Below are 15,819 nucleotides of genomic sequence, written 5' to 3' on the forward strand. Positions count from 1 at the left end.
TCCAGTGACCCATGCTGTTAACATGCTGTGATCCTGTGAGCCCCAAAATTCATCGTGTCTCTGTAGAAGGATTCTTAGCAGAACAAGGCCATGCTATTCTCCTACAGGAATTGGACAACCCTGGCTTGCAGATTACAGTTACTTTGAAGACCATGTACTGTCCTCGAATAGATACAACAAGGAAGAATGAGCATTGTGCCAAGACCAGACCAGATGCCAAGCACATTGTGGGAACTGCTAATTTGACACACCTTAGCTAAAAATGCTTATAGCATGACAACCAATCAGTAATTAACACGTATGCATGAATATAGCTACTTAACCAATGAGCTTTAAGCATTAGTGGTGTGAAACATTATATAGAGAAGGATAAATATGCCAAAAATGAAAATGAATATGCCAAAGTTGCCGAATAAAGTAGGATGACATGTAGCCACATTGGTGTAATTATCATTACTCAGCCGACTCTCCGGTTGGGACCTTCTTCATGGCTCTTTCCAGAGAACAGAAAAAACAGTGAGCATTCACTTGCACCCACTTCCCCTTTTAACAGCCCCAGCCAGTCAGCTCACAAGTCCAGTGGGTCCTGGCATCTGACCAGGGCTACTGGAGCAGGACACACTGCCTCTGTGGGGGTAAAGCAGCTCGAACAATACCCTGATTGTAAAAGTTGTCAGTGATGGATGGAGAAGGGGGATCATGCTGCACTTGGTGTAGAGCAATGCTGAGACCAGCCTGATTTAATAATCCCAAAGCTGAACATCTGAGGATGTGAGGAACAATGTTTCCTGGCAGAAATTGACACAGGTGAGAATGTAAAAAAGTTCCTGATAAAGCAACAAAGAAGTGACAATATTGATAATTTACCTGACACTGCTGAGCTAAAGGCTGCTGACCCGGAACAGTTGGCCCAGAAACATCTGACTGACAGTGGATCTCTATAAAAACCCAGTCCCAATTTTTAACAGCAGAGACTTGTTATGAACACACAACTAAAGGCCTGGCACTGGGTGCTCCAACAGTCTATTTGCATGCAAAAGAACCAGCCAGGCTCACAAGTACTATGGTTTACTAAATGCAACAGACATGGCTCTTTTGGAGTGCCAGCACAAACTGGAGAGCGCATAAACTGCAGAGAGGCTAAATATAGCCCTGACAATACAATGGCAATCACAAGCTCAATTTCTCACGTCAAAACACTCAGCACAGCCAAGGAGACAAGTCCTACCAAAAGGTGCCCCTTCTGCAGAGGGCGAAGAAAATGTGTTCCTACAATTTTCATGTCAAATTCTCATCCCCCAGCTGAACACAAAATCAGTCCTTTTATACCTTATTAGCCATTATTGTGCAAAGTGCTGTGGGTGGTCAAATTTTCTGTTCTTAGTGGCTGTGTCGTATGCAGTATTTCTTGGTAGGAGGTATACCTGGTAGCAGTTGTACAAAACATTTCCTGGTATTAAGACTGCACTGCTCCTCTCCCACTTCACATTCCCACCCGATGCCATGGCAACAAAAACCTCCATCAGGTTTCCATGTCTGCTCTGATCACTGATGCTCTGATGTGTGGGGCCCATCTCACATTGAGCTTTGCTATTTTCTTCACTGTTTCATGGTTCCCACACTCTTAACATACCCCCTTCTAGAAGTGTGTGTGGAGATTCCTCCTTTGAGTGGGGACACCTCCAAGGTTATTTCCTGAGGCTGAGTTGAAGAGCTATGCCCACAGACATGGGTATAAGTAAGCAACATCAATCTCTACCTGATTATTTTGCCAGCTTTTGTGTCACTGTAATTATAGTTATCTATACTGTGTAGTAATTCATTCTGATGAAGGTTCTTTAGTCTAACTAGTATTATGATCAAGATCATCAGTATAAGATGACCATATAAATAAGATCACCATATAAATAAATAATTTTTTTCATATTGGTTTACCTTCCCTTATCCTGTGTGATAAAATTGTATAAAGATTCAACTACACCCATGGAATTCTTTAGACATAAACCTCTGAGTAAGTTTGGAGCTAGGACTGGATCCAGCCACACCCAGACTCCTCTCTGAGGAGGAGTCTAGAAAGAAACCAGATCCTTTCTGCACCCTGTGATTCAACAGGAGGTTACACGTGATAAAACTTGGGTGAAGCTTCCATTCTGCCTGTGACAGCTACCTAGGCATAAATTTTGTCCCCTCTCTGCCTCATACTGCAGTTGCAAAAGCTGCCAAAACCATCAACACCATTTGTCTTTCCTCTTATCTATGCACAGTCAGTTTGGACATTAAAGACATGACACCAGTGTCCCACCCACCAGGCCTACCAAGCTCACTTTGCTTGTACTTGGAATGGCATTAATCATACCTTACTCATTTACCTGCATTAATTATACCTTTACTCATTTACCTGCAGGCTATGGCTACAGTCCTGCCATTGATGCCAAGGGAGCTCCAGCAGTATTAGCTGAAATTCCTCCCACTCCAGATGTCTCTCATCAGCATTATCTTGCTGGCTTTCCTACCACACGTAGATTGGAATCTCACACAAGAAATTATTCCAAATTTCAGCCCTTAAAGAACATCAGGATTTTTTTATCTTCCTGGTAAATGCCAGGGTCCTGCTCAGAATGTGAAGTGTTGGGGCTAACTTTTAAAGGAGTCTTTTTGCATGCCAGTACCAAAGGTATTTCTGTAAGTGTCTTGCAGTCTTTTTTCTTTACCCAATCTACTCCCTCCTCCAAATGCAAATATCAAGTCTTCTAGGTTCTAAACTTTTGTCATGAAAGGCCCAGGTTTAGTCAGCTGGGCTAATCTCTCTATTCCCTGCTGTGCACACATTGCACCTGAGACTGGAGTATGAGCCACAAACACTTCCAACCCTTCTCCTAAAAATATTCAATGATATTGGTATCTGTATGTGCAATGGTATATAATAAGCATTAATTATAATTACTAAGCTAAGCAACTCATCAAATAACTGTACCCTCACCACTTATGTGCAGTGCAACACACACTGATGACAGAGTGCATTTCAGTGCACATAACTGTACTACTACTCTTAAGAGTCAATAAAGTGGATTGACTGTAGCCATAGGAATGAGCTCAACTCCTTGACCAAGTTATTGACAGTTTGGCTCAGGCTCACAAGGAGGTAAAGGCCTAGGCCATGACCAGGTCAAGCACTTTCCTAGTTCCAACCTATTCTTTGAAAACCCACATAGGAACAGGGAGACAAAAAGCTTTGATGCATGAGAGTTGGGAACACCAGCCAAGTGAATAAGACATCAATAGCAGGTAGTTCTTCCAGAACTAATTAGAAAGGAACAAATGAAGTTGTGGGTGCAAGGAATTTCATGGAAATTCCATGACATTTAATTTGACTGCAAGCCAACCATTTTATCCCACAAATATGAAAGCCCAGGTGAGCTTTTTTTTGATCTCTCCCAGATGCACAGTTGTAACCTCTCCTTGAGCTGGGTCACCTCTAAGTTGCTCCTCGAGGAGAAACTTGGATCTCAGGTGATTGATATTGTGCATAACTTTGTATCATAAGGCATTAAGATAATGTATTAATACTTTTGAATTATTATTGTTACTGTATTTGTACAGTAAGATTAAACCTCCCCAGGGCACTTTCTTAAGCCTCACTTTCACATCATTTTACTTCAATAAAATTCACTTTTCCAGCTATCTGTTCCAGTGCTTCTTTAAGTGGTCTAAATCTCCTCTGCAACAAGTGTAACTGAGGCACTCACAATAGCTCTAAAATATTCTTATTCATTGCTAAAAGCTCCCTTTAATAGAGTCAAAACCCTATAAAATGTGCATTTCAGTGCCAGCCACTGTGATCACAGCTATTTTGTACCTCTGCAGAATGTAGCTCAGCAAACAGAAGATTCTAAGAACTGAAAGGACAAAAGTTCAGCTGCAGGCCAGCAAAATTTTGCTCTCCTGTTTCTGTTCCTGGACTTGTAGTGGCATATCTCATTTAACCTAAAGTACTTAAATCTAATTAGCACATCTGATTTATGGTGTTATAGAAAAACAGCCTGAATCAACTAAACACACACAAAGAAAGGAGTACATAAACATCCATAATTCTCATTTTCCTCTCTTTATAACTGTATTTTAGATACATTTTAGATGTGACATTTTGGATGTCACAATAGCACCAGCACACAGGAGTTTTCCTGCCCCAAAATTCTTTAGTTACATGAGATAATTTGCTGGAAATTGCCTTAATCTCAGATTGCCAATTAAACACAGAATGTTTACAGTAAACTTAAGCACTTGTAGACCAGTAGTCACTTCTCTTTGCAAATTCCCATTTCACCACTTCCAACAGTGTATTTCCCCCTTTTACCTATTGACTTCTGACAAATCCTGATGGGACTCATCCAATAGTCTTTAAAGAGCTGCTGATGTCATCACAAAGTCTCTCTTGGTGGTTTTTAAATGATCTTGGGAGTCTGGAGAAGCCTCAGCTGACTGGAAACTGGTGAATGTTGCCCCAGTTTTCAGGAAGAGCAAGAAGGAGGACCCTGGAAAGCAGAGACTTGTCAGTGTCACTTCAGGGTCTGGTAAAATCATGGAAAACATTTTTCTGAAAGGTACTGAAAAACACTTGGAGGACAATCATCAGTCACAGTCAGCACAGCTTCATGAAGGGAAAGTCAGCTTGTCACACCTGACTTCCTTCTAAAACAAGATTACCCATGTAGCTGATCTAGGAAAGCCAGTACATTAATCTTTTTGGACTTCAGTAAAATGTTTATAGGATGGTTATGTTTTACTCCTGTAGCCTTCATGTTGCATCAGGCTGTCCTTCCCAGCCTTCCTTTTTGTTTTTTACATTGTCTTCTCCCAAGACCAGGACTCTCAATGTGATTTTAACCAGTGTTATCCAATACTGAATAAACAGTATTTCTCAGTTTGTTAGTGGGTTTTTTTCTTTGGAGATGAAGCGAGCACACTTCATTCCCACAGTCTTTAAAAGTCCAGGTGCTCAGGTGGAGCTTTCTCTTGCCTTTGGCATGCCTTTAGGCTCTACTGGCAACTCGAGAAGCTGCATTTCCCAATCAAAAACTATTTCAGAGTGAATTTTGCAACACTTGCCTGCAGCCATGCTGTTGAGCCCACAGAAGCAGAGCAGCCCAGCTCCCTGTTTGTGACAGGACATCGCTCCCTACCACAGATGGCTGGTGCACGTGGAAGAGATAACTCAGGCAAGGCCAAAGGCCTGGCAGGGGCCATCTCTGCCAGAAGGGCTGAGATCCCCAACTAAAAATCAACATCTTGGTCTGGAGGGAAGATGTGGGAAGAGATTAAGAAAAGTAAATGTCATTGACCAAGACAATGCTCTTTACAACTATAAAAGCCACACAAATTATTACAGAGATGGAAATCTCTCACACACTCCCTGGAAATGTGTAGTGTGGTTTCTCCTACGAAGCTTGGATGCATCTTTGTAGATACTTTTCCAGAAATTGAGAGGAAAGATTTGATGTAAGATTCAATGTATCTTACCATTCAGTCCATCAGCAATTGGATGATAAAATACATTGAATCCTAACCTATATTATTTCTTTGCTAGCTGTAATATAGGTACCTCAATCACACAGCATTGTCTATCTGCTAGCAATGTCTCTTTTTTTTAATCCTGTGTGGTAACAAGTCTGGTTTACGTCTTATGTCTGCTTTCCTTGGTCTATTCAACAAATCATTCATTTTGTAATAGACCTAATTGGCCATTTGTAAGAACTTGCAAAATGACAATAAGTTTTGGGGTGTTGGCCACCTCAATTAAGTTACTGTCTACTGTCAAGGGCGGGGGCAGAGGCAGGGCCTGGTTTAAAGTCCCCTCTCCATTGGTGTGGAGAGGGTGGTCCAGCGTGGTGACCCCAGCCCACCAGCAGTGCCCAGCCAAGGCCAGAAGGCTCCAAGGCTTTGCCTTGCTGTCTTCTGCCCAGGAGAAGGCAAAATCCCTCCACAAGTTCCAGCCCTTGACTGAGTTCAGCCACCAGAGAGATAAAGGGAGAGGAGGGGGCTGCTGCCATTTCCCCTTTGTCTCCCCCGTGGCAGGCACAATCTTGGGAAGCCATCACTTTGCCATTTTGAGTTTCTCTTTGTTCCCTGGGAGTCTGGGAGATTCCAGCAACTTCCTTAAAAACTGGTGCTCTTACTGATACGTTTTGCCTGTTGCTATTTCAGGTTTTCTTTAGTAAACTGTTATTTTTCCACATTGCTGGAAAGGGATTGGTTAAAACTAAGGGGAAGTAATTCATTTTAGAGCGTTCCCCTAAATTGCCTTCTTAAACCAAGGTTGGTCAAGCAGGACCCTGCCTTTCACAAGCTCATGCTGGCTGGGCCTGATGCCCTGGCTGTCGTATAGGTGCCATGTGATGTCATTTAAGATTATATGCTCCATGACCTTCCTCAGTACAAAAGGCTCTAACTGCTATTATAGTGCACTATTTATTAATTGGTATTTTCAAAACTAGCTTAATAATTGTCAAGAAGAGATTGGTTTTGGTCACCCACACTCATGACCATGGGCAAATCTCTTTCACTCAGTCCCAAGGAGTTACCACAAGAAGCATCCCCACTTAAAGGAAGAATCTCCACACATTCTCCTAAAAGGAATGTGCTGGAAATCCCTACCATAAAAAAGAGACCTTGGGCTTTTATATGATAATGTGGTTGACTGTGATGACCTACATTGCTAGGCTAGCTCAGCAGAGCATAATTCATTTAAAATACATGATTAGTACTACCACTCATTAGTTCCTTTTATCAGGAAACATCTGTCTCCCATATCTATGCCAGTGCCAGTTCCCATCAGGAAACACCAGTTTCTTAACATCCTCATATTGTTTAATTTTGAGGTGTTTCAGTCAGGCTGATATCAGCATCCTTTAACATCAAAAACAACATGGCCACCCTCCCTCCATCACTGGTGATTTCTGCAAGTAGGGTGAAGTTTAAGCTGTTTCACCCCCACCTAAACAAAAAGAACATCCTGTTATGTTCACAAATTTTCAATTTTAGTACTTACGTCAAAAAGTTTTGAAATTCCATTTCAACAAGGATGTTTGATGCAGGCCTACAGCTGCAGATTTCCACTTATTACACTTCACAGTAACAACAGCGAAATGTTGAAGTACTAAGGCCTGAACAACAGACCTTGGGCCAAAGCTGACCTCTAGATGAACCTTCCAACCAAATGTTGTATGTATCTGTTCATTGGCAAAACATGGTTTCAGTATTTACAACCCAGGCAAGGCCAAATCTAGCCTTGGTTGGGAGTATAGGATTAAAGACAACTCCCTTGGTTCGTCCTTGAGCCCTGGCTAGGCTTTGAAAGAAACCCAGCAGGAGAAAGAAAAAAACAGATGTTCCTGCACTAGAAGTTATGGTAGCTTGTTTATTTAGCAGAGTAAAAATGGGATTCTCTCACAGCTAAGTCAGAAGCCTCATTTCCTGTGGGTGGAAGCACCTGCAGGATTTCCCAGTTACCAGGAGTGGTTCTCCAGTCCTTTGCTGTGACAGTAGGTTCCCCCAGCTGATGCTTAAATTATCTTATATTTTTGTAATTCTTTGCAGTTTCATATTGTATTAAATTACCCTTATTCCTTAAGTTGGTGTCTGTGTCTTTTCTGACCCTGCCCACGGCAAAACAAATTTAGAAACACAACGAAACGAGCATCAATCTCTGAATGTGCCTTAAATCTTAGTGGGAACTCAGTAATTCTGCAGTTCACAAATTACAATTTTGTAATTGCATTTTAGGACTTTTTCAGGGGATAGTACAAAAATCAAAAATCAAGGAAAAGGCATGCCATGGCAGCTGGCAATGGTCCTAATCTGCTCTCCTAAAGCTACTAATTGCACCCAGCAACACTGTCATAAGTGTCATGGGAACTGTGGTCATAGTCAAGAGGTCAAGAATAAAGAAGTCATTCTTTCATTCTTCTCACCACAAATGAGCTAATGGAGATAAACACCATTCCACATATCAACAACCAGAAGCACTAGATACAGAAAAATCGGAATTTGTCATAAGCAACACCTAAACTGAGCTCCAAGAGGTTATTCTGAAAGGTAAAAGGGACTCTTCTGCAAGCACTAGGGACACATCAGGCATTTGGAGGAACCATGCTTCACAAGGAATTTTAACATTCTAGCTCTCCACGGCACCAAGCAACATACCAACACCAGCAAAAGCGATGCCATTGTTCAGAACAAAATCAAATCTTCAAGATTGTATTTGATTGCTTCATTGTATCGACCAAGCATTTATTGCTTTTGAATAATAGCTTTAAGCCTGAGAAAGCAATTTTCAACAGAAAAGAGTTGTGGGGAAAAGGCATTAATAACAGGGACTGGATTCATCAGGCAAATTGACGTCACCAAACATTCTATTCAGAATCCTACAGATGAAGGCTTTTCTAATGGTAGCATCAGACCCCTTTATACAGGAGTATCCTTGCCTCTGCAGAAAAGTTCATGTATATAACTGAAACACATGGCTGTAAGTATTACCTATAGCTCATGCTTTCCTGGTTGTGAATATTACTATGATGGAAGAAAATGATGAAAGAAGATTACTATGATGGAAGATTACTATGATGGAAGCTAAAGATGAAGCAGAGTCCAAAGCTGCCTTGTCTTGGATGGAACAACATTTTTAGAAAATACCTACACTCCTGCACTTCAACTGCAAATTTCTATCTACCATCACACTGGTCTGCCAGCAGGACATGGTCAGCACAAAAGACACAAACACCAACTTTAAGAAATAAGTGTAATTTACTATAGTTTATAACCACAAAGAATTACAAAAAGATAAGCTAAACAATGCACGTAATCACTACTACAGAAGATTGCCTACAGTCATTAAGAAAGGTACATCACCTAATATTTTATTATCATCCAGATCTGCACTTCAGCTGGGGAGCTCCAGCCACAGCCAAGGACACAAGAGCCACTTCTGGTAACTGGGAAATTCTTCAGGCACATCCACCCACAGGCAAGGTCTCCGTCTTTGCTGTGAGAGGGTCCAGCTTCCATGCTGGTGAATAAACAAGCTTCCATACCTTCTCTGCAGGAACATCTGGTTTCATTCTCCTCCTGAGTTCCACCCAAAGCCTGGCCAGGGCTCAAGGGGGAACCAAGGGATTTGGCTTTGACCATGTACCTCTAAACACGGCCAGGTATCTGATTTCATGGCCTCTAAACAAAGGAAGAAGTACATTGTTATCACACTACTTGTTTCACTAGTGATCATGCATCTTTCAGTAATACATGGATACAAATATTATACAGTGTTTGGTTGGAAGGTTCATTGAGAGTCAACTTCAGCTCAGGGCCTTTTGCTCAGGCCTCAGTGCTTCACAGAAATAAGCGGAGAAACCATCAACATGCTTCAGCCTCTGAGGAATTTCCAAATTCTTTTCAAGTTTCAATGCACATTTAAAGAACTGTCTTACATCCCCAGTAGTTGTAGACATCCACTTCTAGAAGTATTGATCCCTAATCATCCATCCAAAGCCTATAGACCACTCATTGGAGACAAGTCTGCAATCTATGTACAGGATTCTGACTGAAGTGCAAATTAAGACATTAATTGAATTTCAGTCATTGGAATCTTTCACAAGCACATACTTACTAGAAGACCTCTTTGGCATATTTGCATTTTATGGAGACCATTTCTATCCAGCATGAAGGCATAGCGCTACCTTCAAGGTCACAGGAGTGTTTTTAAAATGTCTCTTTAAAAATCTTCTGATTGGTGAAGTTTCCTACCTGCTATAATATCAATCCTTCCATTAAATTAGCTTCCTTGAAATTCCTCAAAGTAAAAATTCATGCAGCATTTTTGCTCTACATTTCCACTGCCCTATGCAGTTTTGAAACTCCTGAGAACTTGAATTGCTTGTGTTTATCAGAAAGACAAATAGTAGTCAGAAACATGATAGTAGAGTCTAGCAATCAAATGGGTGAAAAAATAAAAATCCATTCCTTGTCAGCAACGGGAAATTTCTACAGTTCTTTGAAAAACAGCATGTAACAGTATTGAATATGGCTTAGAAATGCTTTGAGTAACAACGGCAGGTTGGTAAGTTTGTATTTTCCTTAACCCTATTTTCTTCCCCATTTCCATCTCTTCAGTTGCACTGATGCTGCCACTTGTGGTACTTCAGGATGAATCAAATTAGACAATAAAATGGCATCCACAATTTCACTTTAAAAAGGAAAAAAAGATCACTTCAGCAATCTTGTGTGTCTCTTCAGACAGATGTGGAGGAACAGGAGCTCCTCAGTTGTCTTGGCTCCTAGAAGGGACGTCAATAAGCTTCAAGTGCTGCTTTTACCAAAGCAGCAATGACCCATACCAACAATACCACCAGAGTCTCCTATGTCCTGATTACCAGTGGTATATCAAAAGATCCCCTGGCAGATTTTGAATTCCAATTTCCTGTGCAGCACCAGTCTCCTTTCATCAGTTCACTTTAACAGTTTAAAAAGGCAAAGATTAGCATTACCTAATGCTAAAAACCATAATGGGTATTTTCACCATTTTTCCTCACTTTTCTTTTTTCTTTCCTTTTAAGTCACCAGCAGGCTCTCATAGCTATGCTTAGCAAAGCAGAAGCTCCTCTAGGCATCAAGAGAATTGAACTGCACCTTCTTGTCTTTCTGCTCCCTCTTTTACTCCTTTTGCTGTGTCTTCATCCATGCCTTTTAATTTATGGGGTGGGGAGTACTGCTCTGCCTCTGACAACTGTTAATCTTCAACACAAAGAAGAAAGGCTCAACATCAATGTAACAGGTTAATTATTACAAGACCACAAATCCTATCATAGTCTCACATCCCCAATGCACTGATATGACATTCATGGCTGCAGCAAATGAAACTGAACAAAAAAAGGCAAATAAAACAGTTGGGAAAGGCTGATTTGTGTAAATTTTAGAAACACATAAAAATATTCTCCTACCGAAACACCTTAGCCTGCAAAAAACAATCCAAGTCAGCAATTTGTTGGGTTCTAAAGAGTCCATATTTGAGGGAGAGCCTCCTTCAAATCAGAGTATTTTAGTGATTTACAACTACTTTTTTGAAGATTAGTAGGAAGGGGGAAGAGCGAAAAAGCATCTGTATTTTAAACAGAATTCGGAATCATAACAATAAAAATAAAACTTCCAAAAATTCTAGCAGACCAGTGAACTGGAGAAAGTTTTAGCTTTTATTTAGACCAAAACACCCCATAACAGACTTGACATAAAGCATGCTGTAATGTTTTCTGCCTTCTGTCAAGACATCAGACAATATATTTTTTCTGAGGGAAAAAATACTGTTTAAGTTCAAAATACAAAGAGATCTGGATCCTTGAACTCTGCCTCCCAAATCACTGCAGTGAGCCACACAAACACACTGAACTAACGGGTCCTGGTAAACATCTTGGGAACCACAGCAGTGAATTTTCCAAGACCTTGCACCTTGAGACCCAGGGGAACTTTTATACTGGCACAGGCATCAAGAAAAGCAACCATTATCACAAGTCTGTTTTCTCTGCCAGGAATATCTGTTTGAATGTTTTGGGACATCAGTTGGCCAGTTCAAGGGAACAGGGTGATAAGAGCCCAGTAGGAGTTTTTGATGTATGTTTGTAACAAGTTTTACTCCCATCATTCTCAGACAAATATTTTCTCAGGAGAAATTATTTACCAGGAGTCATGACGAGCTGGGTTTGTCTTATTCTATTTTTAAGTCCTCCCAGGAGGCTAGTTAAGAGCAGGGAAATGCCCAAAGTTACCACGGAGCTCCTAGAAAGAGTTGAGTCAGCCCCTAACAACTTCTAGGAAAACAACTGCCAGCATTCCTATGGGCTTCTGAAACACATTCAGTGCTCTGGCAGAAAATCTACTCATGTTCTACCTGATGCCTCCGGTTTTCATTGATGCCACGGACCAACAAAGCACGGGAAGAAAGCTGCTATACATTGATGGGGTACTTGCACTATTTTCTCATATTTCCATCTGCCTCTGCAGATGGAATAAATAAGTTCATTCTATCAGCTACACTACTCAGACAACTCAAAGCAGAAATAGCGAGCCTATACCTCTTTAAATGCGTTCTGGTTTTGCTTTTTTTTTTTTCTTTGATAGTATAAACAATTTTATCAGTTATATCATAAAACACGACTGCAGGTGTCCCTCTTACACAAAGCAGAGCACCGGCTCCTTACCGCACATCTTGTGATGCCTATCTGAGAGGCTGAAGCACAAAAATCACTAACGCTGGACTTTGATCGCAGAATTTAAACACAGGACACTCGAAGCAGCCAATCTTCAACCCTGACAGCGATTACTTTCTCTTGTCAGTTTTGTGAGGGAGAGGAAGAGGGAGGGATTTCCTCGTTTGTTGTTGTTTTAGGTGGTTTTAGTATCTTTCAACCGCATCTCCCTGCACTGTCATACCCTACGGAGAAACAGCAAAAACAAACCTCTGCCTCCTTAAGGTGATCGGGGCGGGGGATGCGTTCCGGAGCCTGCGCATCGCATTGTCCTTGTTCAGGCAGGACTCGCAGGACTCTCTCGCTAATTGATGGTAATTGTTTCTGCGAGACCAGCAGCGGACGAGCCGCCGGGCCCCGCGCTCCGCCGCCCCACCGAGCCCGCGGCCCCCGCTCGCTGCTGCTGCTGCTGCGGCCTCCCCGCTCCCGGGCCCGGCCACCGAGAGGGCTCCGCCCGCCCCGAGCCCTCCGCAGGGCCAGGCAGCTCCCGGGGAGCGGCTCCTGGCAGCCCCGGGGGCCGCAGGGGAAGGGAAGGGAGGACAGCACGGCCCGGCCCCACCGCCCCGCTCCCTCCCTCCCTCCTCGCCGCCGCACGTCCTCACCGAGCCCAGGCAGCGACTCGTCCGGAGCCCCGAGTGTCGGCCCCGATGGGAGACGGAAGGAGAGCCCGGCTGGGCAGCGGGGCGGGAGCTGCGGGCAGCGGGGGCGGCGCGTCCTGCCCTGCCCGGCCCGGCCCTGCCCGCCCGGCGGCTCTGCGGGATCGGGGCCGCGCTGCCCCGGGGCTCACCCGGCGATAGATTGAGCCTCCTGGTCCTCAGATCCCTCCAGGCTAAGCCCCTCCTCCCTGCCCCTTTCCCTGCCTCCCTTCCTGCCTCCTCAGCTCTCCGGAGAGCTCCCACAGCTCCCTGCTTCGAGCGCGTCACGGTTTTTTTTTTTAAGAAAAAGAGAGTGGTTCTTTCACATACCCCCGAGGACTGAGGGCCAGTTGAGACCTCAGTTGGAAGAAATGTTATAAAAGAATAGTTTTAATAATATAAAAGAGGTGGTGGTGATTACAAGTAGAAAATTGTGAAGTGTAACGTATGGGAATGCCAGGAGTGCTGTGTTTAAAATATGCAGCAGAAACCTCGCCAAGAAGCTAATGAATGTCTTATGTTTTGTTCCAGAAACTCTGGAGATCATCATGCAGGGCAGCTATGCTGCTTGGAAACCCCCTACCCTTCCCACCTTGATTGGAATAGCAAGGATTCCAATCAGTAGAGCTCAGTAGAGATGCCCCAATTGTCTTAAAGTAGGAATACTGATGAAGTTACTTATTTATCTAGCAAAACGAGTTACGGTGAAGGTTAGATTTAAGAGCAGGCATATTATGCATAAAATGTAGAAGAACTTACATAACCATGACCCAGCATCAAAAGGATGGATTTTGTTTACAAAGTAGAACGTGCTAGGAGGAGTAATTCCCTGTTTTCCTGGCGCCAAAATAAAGAAGCATCTGCTTATTCACGTTGTGTGGAAAAGCCAGTGTCTGTAAAGGAGAGAGAGAGAGGAGTCCAGCAAATTCCAATACAGGGAGAGAGTACACTGGGCTTGACCCCTGTGAAGTGTCCCGAGGTTTTGGAGGGCACAGCCTCCTTTTATCCTAAACTCCTGACTGTGTGTTGCTGTGTTCCTTTCCTCATTGGCTGAGGTATTAGGAAAGCATGGATTTCCTGAACCACCTACTACATATTCCCTCTTGAACATGCATGGTCATTTTCCCCTCAAGTTCAGGCTTCCTGAGCTCCAAAATAGACTTCCTCCTATTACTCTCAACTCAGAAAATCAAACTGCCTGGGTCCAGCTGTCTGGCTTCTGTAACTTGCTCAGTTTGGTGTTCATAAAGACATGAAGATCCATTCCCCCTAAAGGCCCCCACAGCCATCTTCCAGAACCTGACTGGCTCTTTCAGTCATTCCTGGAGACAATAATGCCCTATTTCTGCTATCATTAGTGAAGACCCCCACCCATCGAGTTTTTTGTGAAGATATTAGCAAATATTTTTCCTATCAACATAAAATTGATGTTGGATAAGTTTCTTTCATGCCATTTGCTCATACAACTGGAGACTAATAAAAACTCACTGGAGTTATCCCAGTGCATCCTGCACCATCATGAAGCAATGCCTGCTTCTTAAAACTACTCCCAGTGTTAGGGAGTTTTATTCCTGCATTTTAGTGACAACTCAACAATGCTGAAGTCTGACATTCTGAGGATGTGAAGAACAGTGGCACAGGTGAGGATGTGGCAGGCAAATTTCCTTATTAAGCAGCCAACAAGTGATACTACAGATAAGGTATTTAAAGTTGCTGGGCTGACACAGCTGGCCTATGACTGGCAGTCAATAACTTCACCATATAAAAGCCTGGTCCTTCTTTTTTTCTTAAGAAATTTTCTATTACAGTTTTGAAGTATTAGAAAGCAGGCATTCCTTGTCACCTGGAGAATATTTCTCTAATTAGGTGTGTCAGGACACTTTACAGCAACGCAGTTATTCCACCATGCTCATACATATGGATTACAGTGTACTTCCTGGCTAAGACATGAACATCACTTTTCCTAGAACCAATTTCCATGCATCTCCCTCTTACTGGAAGTCCTCTTATGAGGACTTGTAGAGGGTTATCTGAAGGGGTTTCTGGTGGTCCCACTCACCAAGTGCCCACAGTGTTACAGATGACCATGTCTTGACCTTCTCTTAGGGCACATACTGTTGCTTCCTATTACGTGGCTGTGCCACAAAAGCCACTATATCCCTCATTATGTGTTTATCCACTGGTTCCAGCTACGTTTAGCATCTTGTGTGTCTACTTTTACATTCTGTTATCTGCTTCTTTGAGACACACTGTTCCTTTCTTTGGACTAATAAAGCATCATTGTGTCCTGTCCCTGGCTAGGGCTGTGCAGAAGCCTGGGCACCAAGGAGTTTGTGTTCTGCTGTGTGTGAAACAGCAGCAGTAGCCACTGTAGTGCAAGTGGGCAGAGTTGAACAGGATGTGGCGGGAGAGGAAATCTGCATGTAGGAGGAGCAGCACCTTTCTGGGGCCCACTTCCCTGTTCTGAGACTACACCCAAAAAACAGTGCAAGTACCAAGATGAAGTCAAGAAGCAGGCATGAACTGTTGACCAAAGAATTGAGACCACCCAAGACCCCCTCAAAAATCCCACAACCCACTTCTAGAGATATCCTACAGAGAGATCTAGATTGACTGGAGAGCTCTCACAGTCATCCACCTCTATGAGTATATCAAGAGCAAGTTCTGGATTCATCACCTGGGAGAGGGTAATTCTGGTTACATGTGCAAATTGGGAACTGTAAGGAGTTAAAAAGCACAGTTGCCTATCTGAAACACTGTTTAAGGCTAGGGAAGGACTTGCAACAGGATAAATGTCGTCATCTTACTGCTTAAGTCCCATACCTTCTCAGTGATTGCTCACATGCAGCTCCTCACAGCACTGACTTCTACTTCTTCTTCACAGCACAGCCAACAAA

General features: G+C 42.9%; 1 protein-coding gene across 5 annotated transcripts in view; it reads right to left on the minus strand.

Moving 5' to 3' along the window:
- Nucleotides 1–13,102, minus strand: part of RESF1 (retroelement silencing factor 1) — a 36,897-nt gene extending 23,795 nt beyond the window's left edge. For 4 of the 5 annotated variants that reach the window (XM_054514812.1, XM_036400541.2, XM_036400537.2 and 1 more), the window contains exon 1: nt 12,890–13,102. The gene's annotated coding sequence lies outside the window, so the exon portion shown is untranslated. Of the gene's footprint in view, nt 1–4,354; nt 4,533–12,889 lie in introns of all 5 variants that reach the window. The other variant, XM_036400539.2, reaches the window with a different exon arrangement.
- Between the last annotated feature and the right edge of the window lie 2,717 nt (nt 13,103–15,819).

This window comes from Molothrus ater, chromosome 5, assembly GCF_012460135.2.
Source record: "Molothrus ater isolate BHLD 08-10-18 breed brown headed cowbird chromosome 5, BPBGC_Mater_1.1, whole genome shotgun sequence".
NCBI lineage: Eukaryota > Metazoa > Chordata > Aves > Passeriformes > Icteridae > Molothrus > Molothrus ater.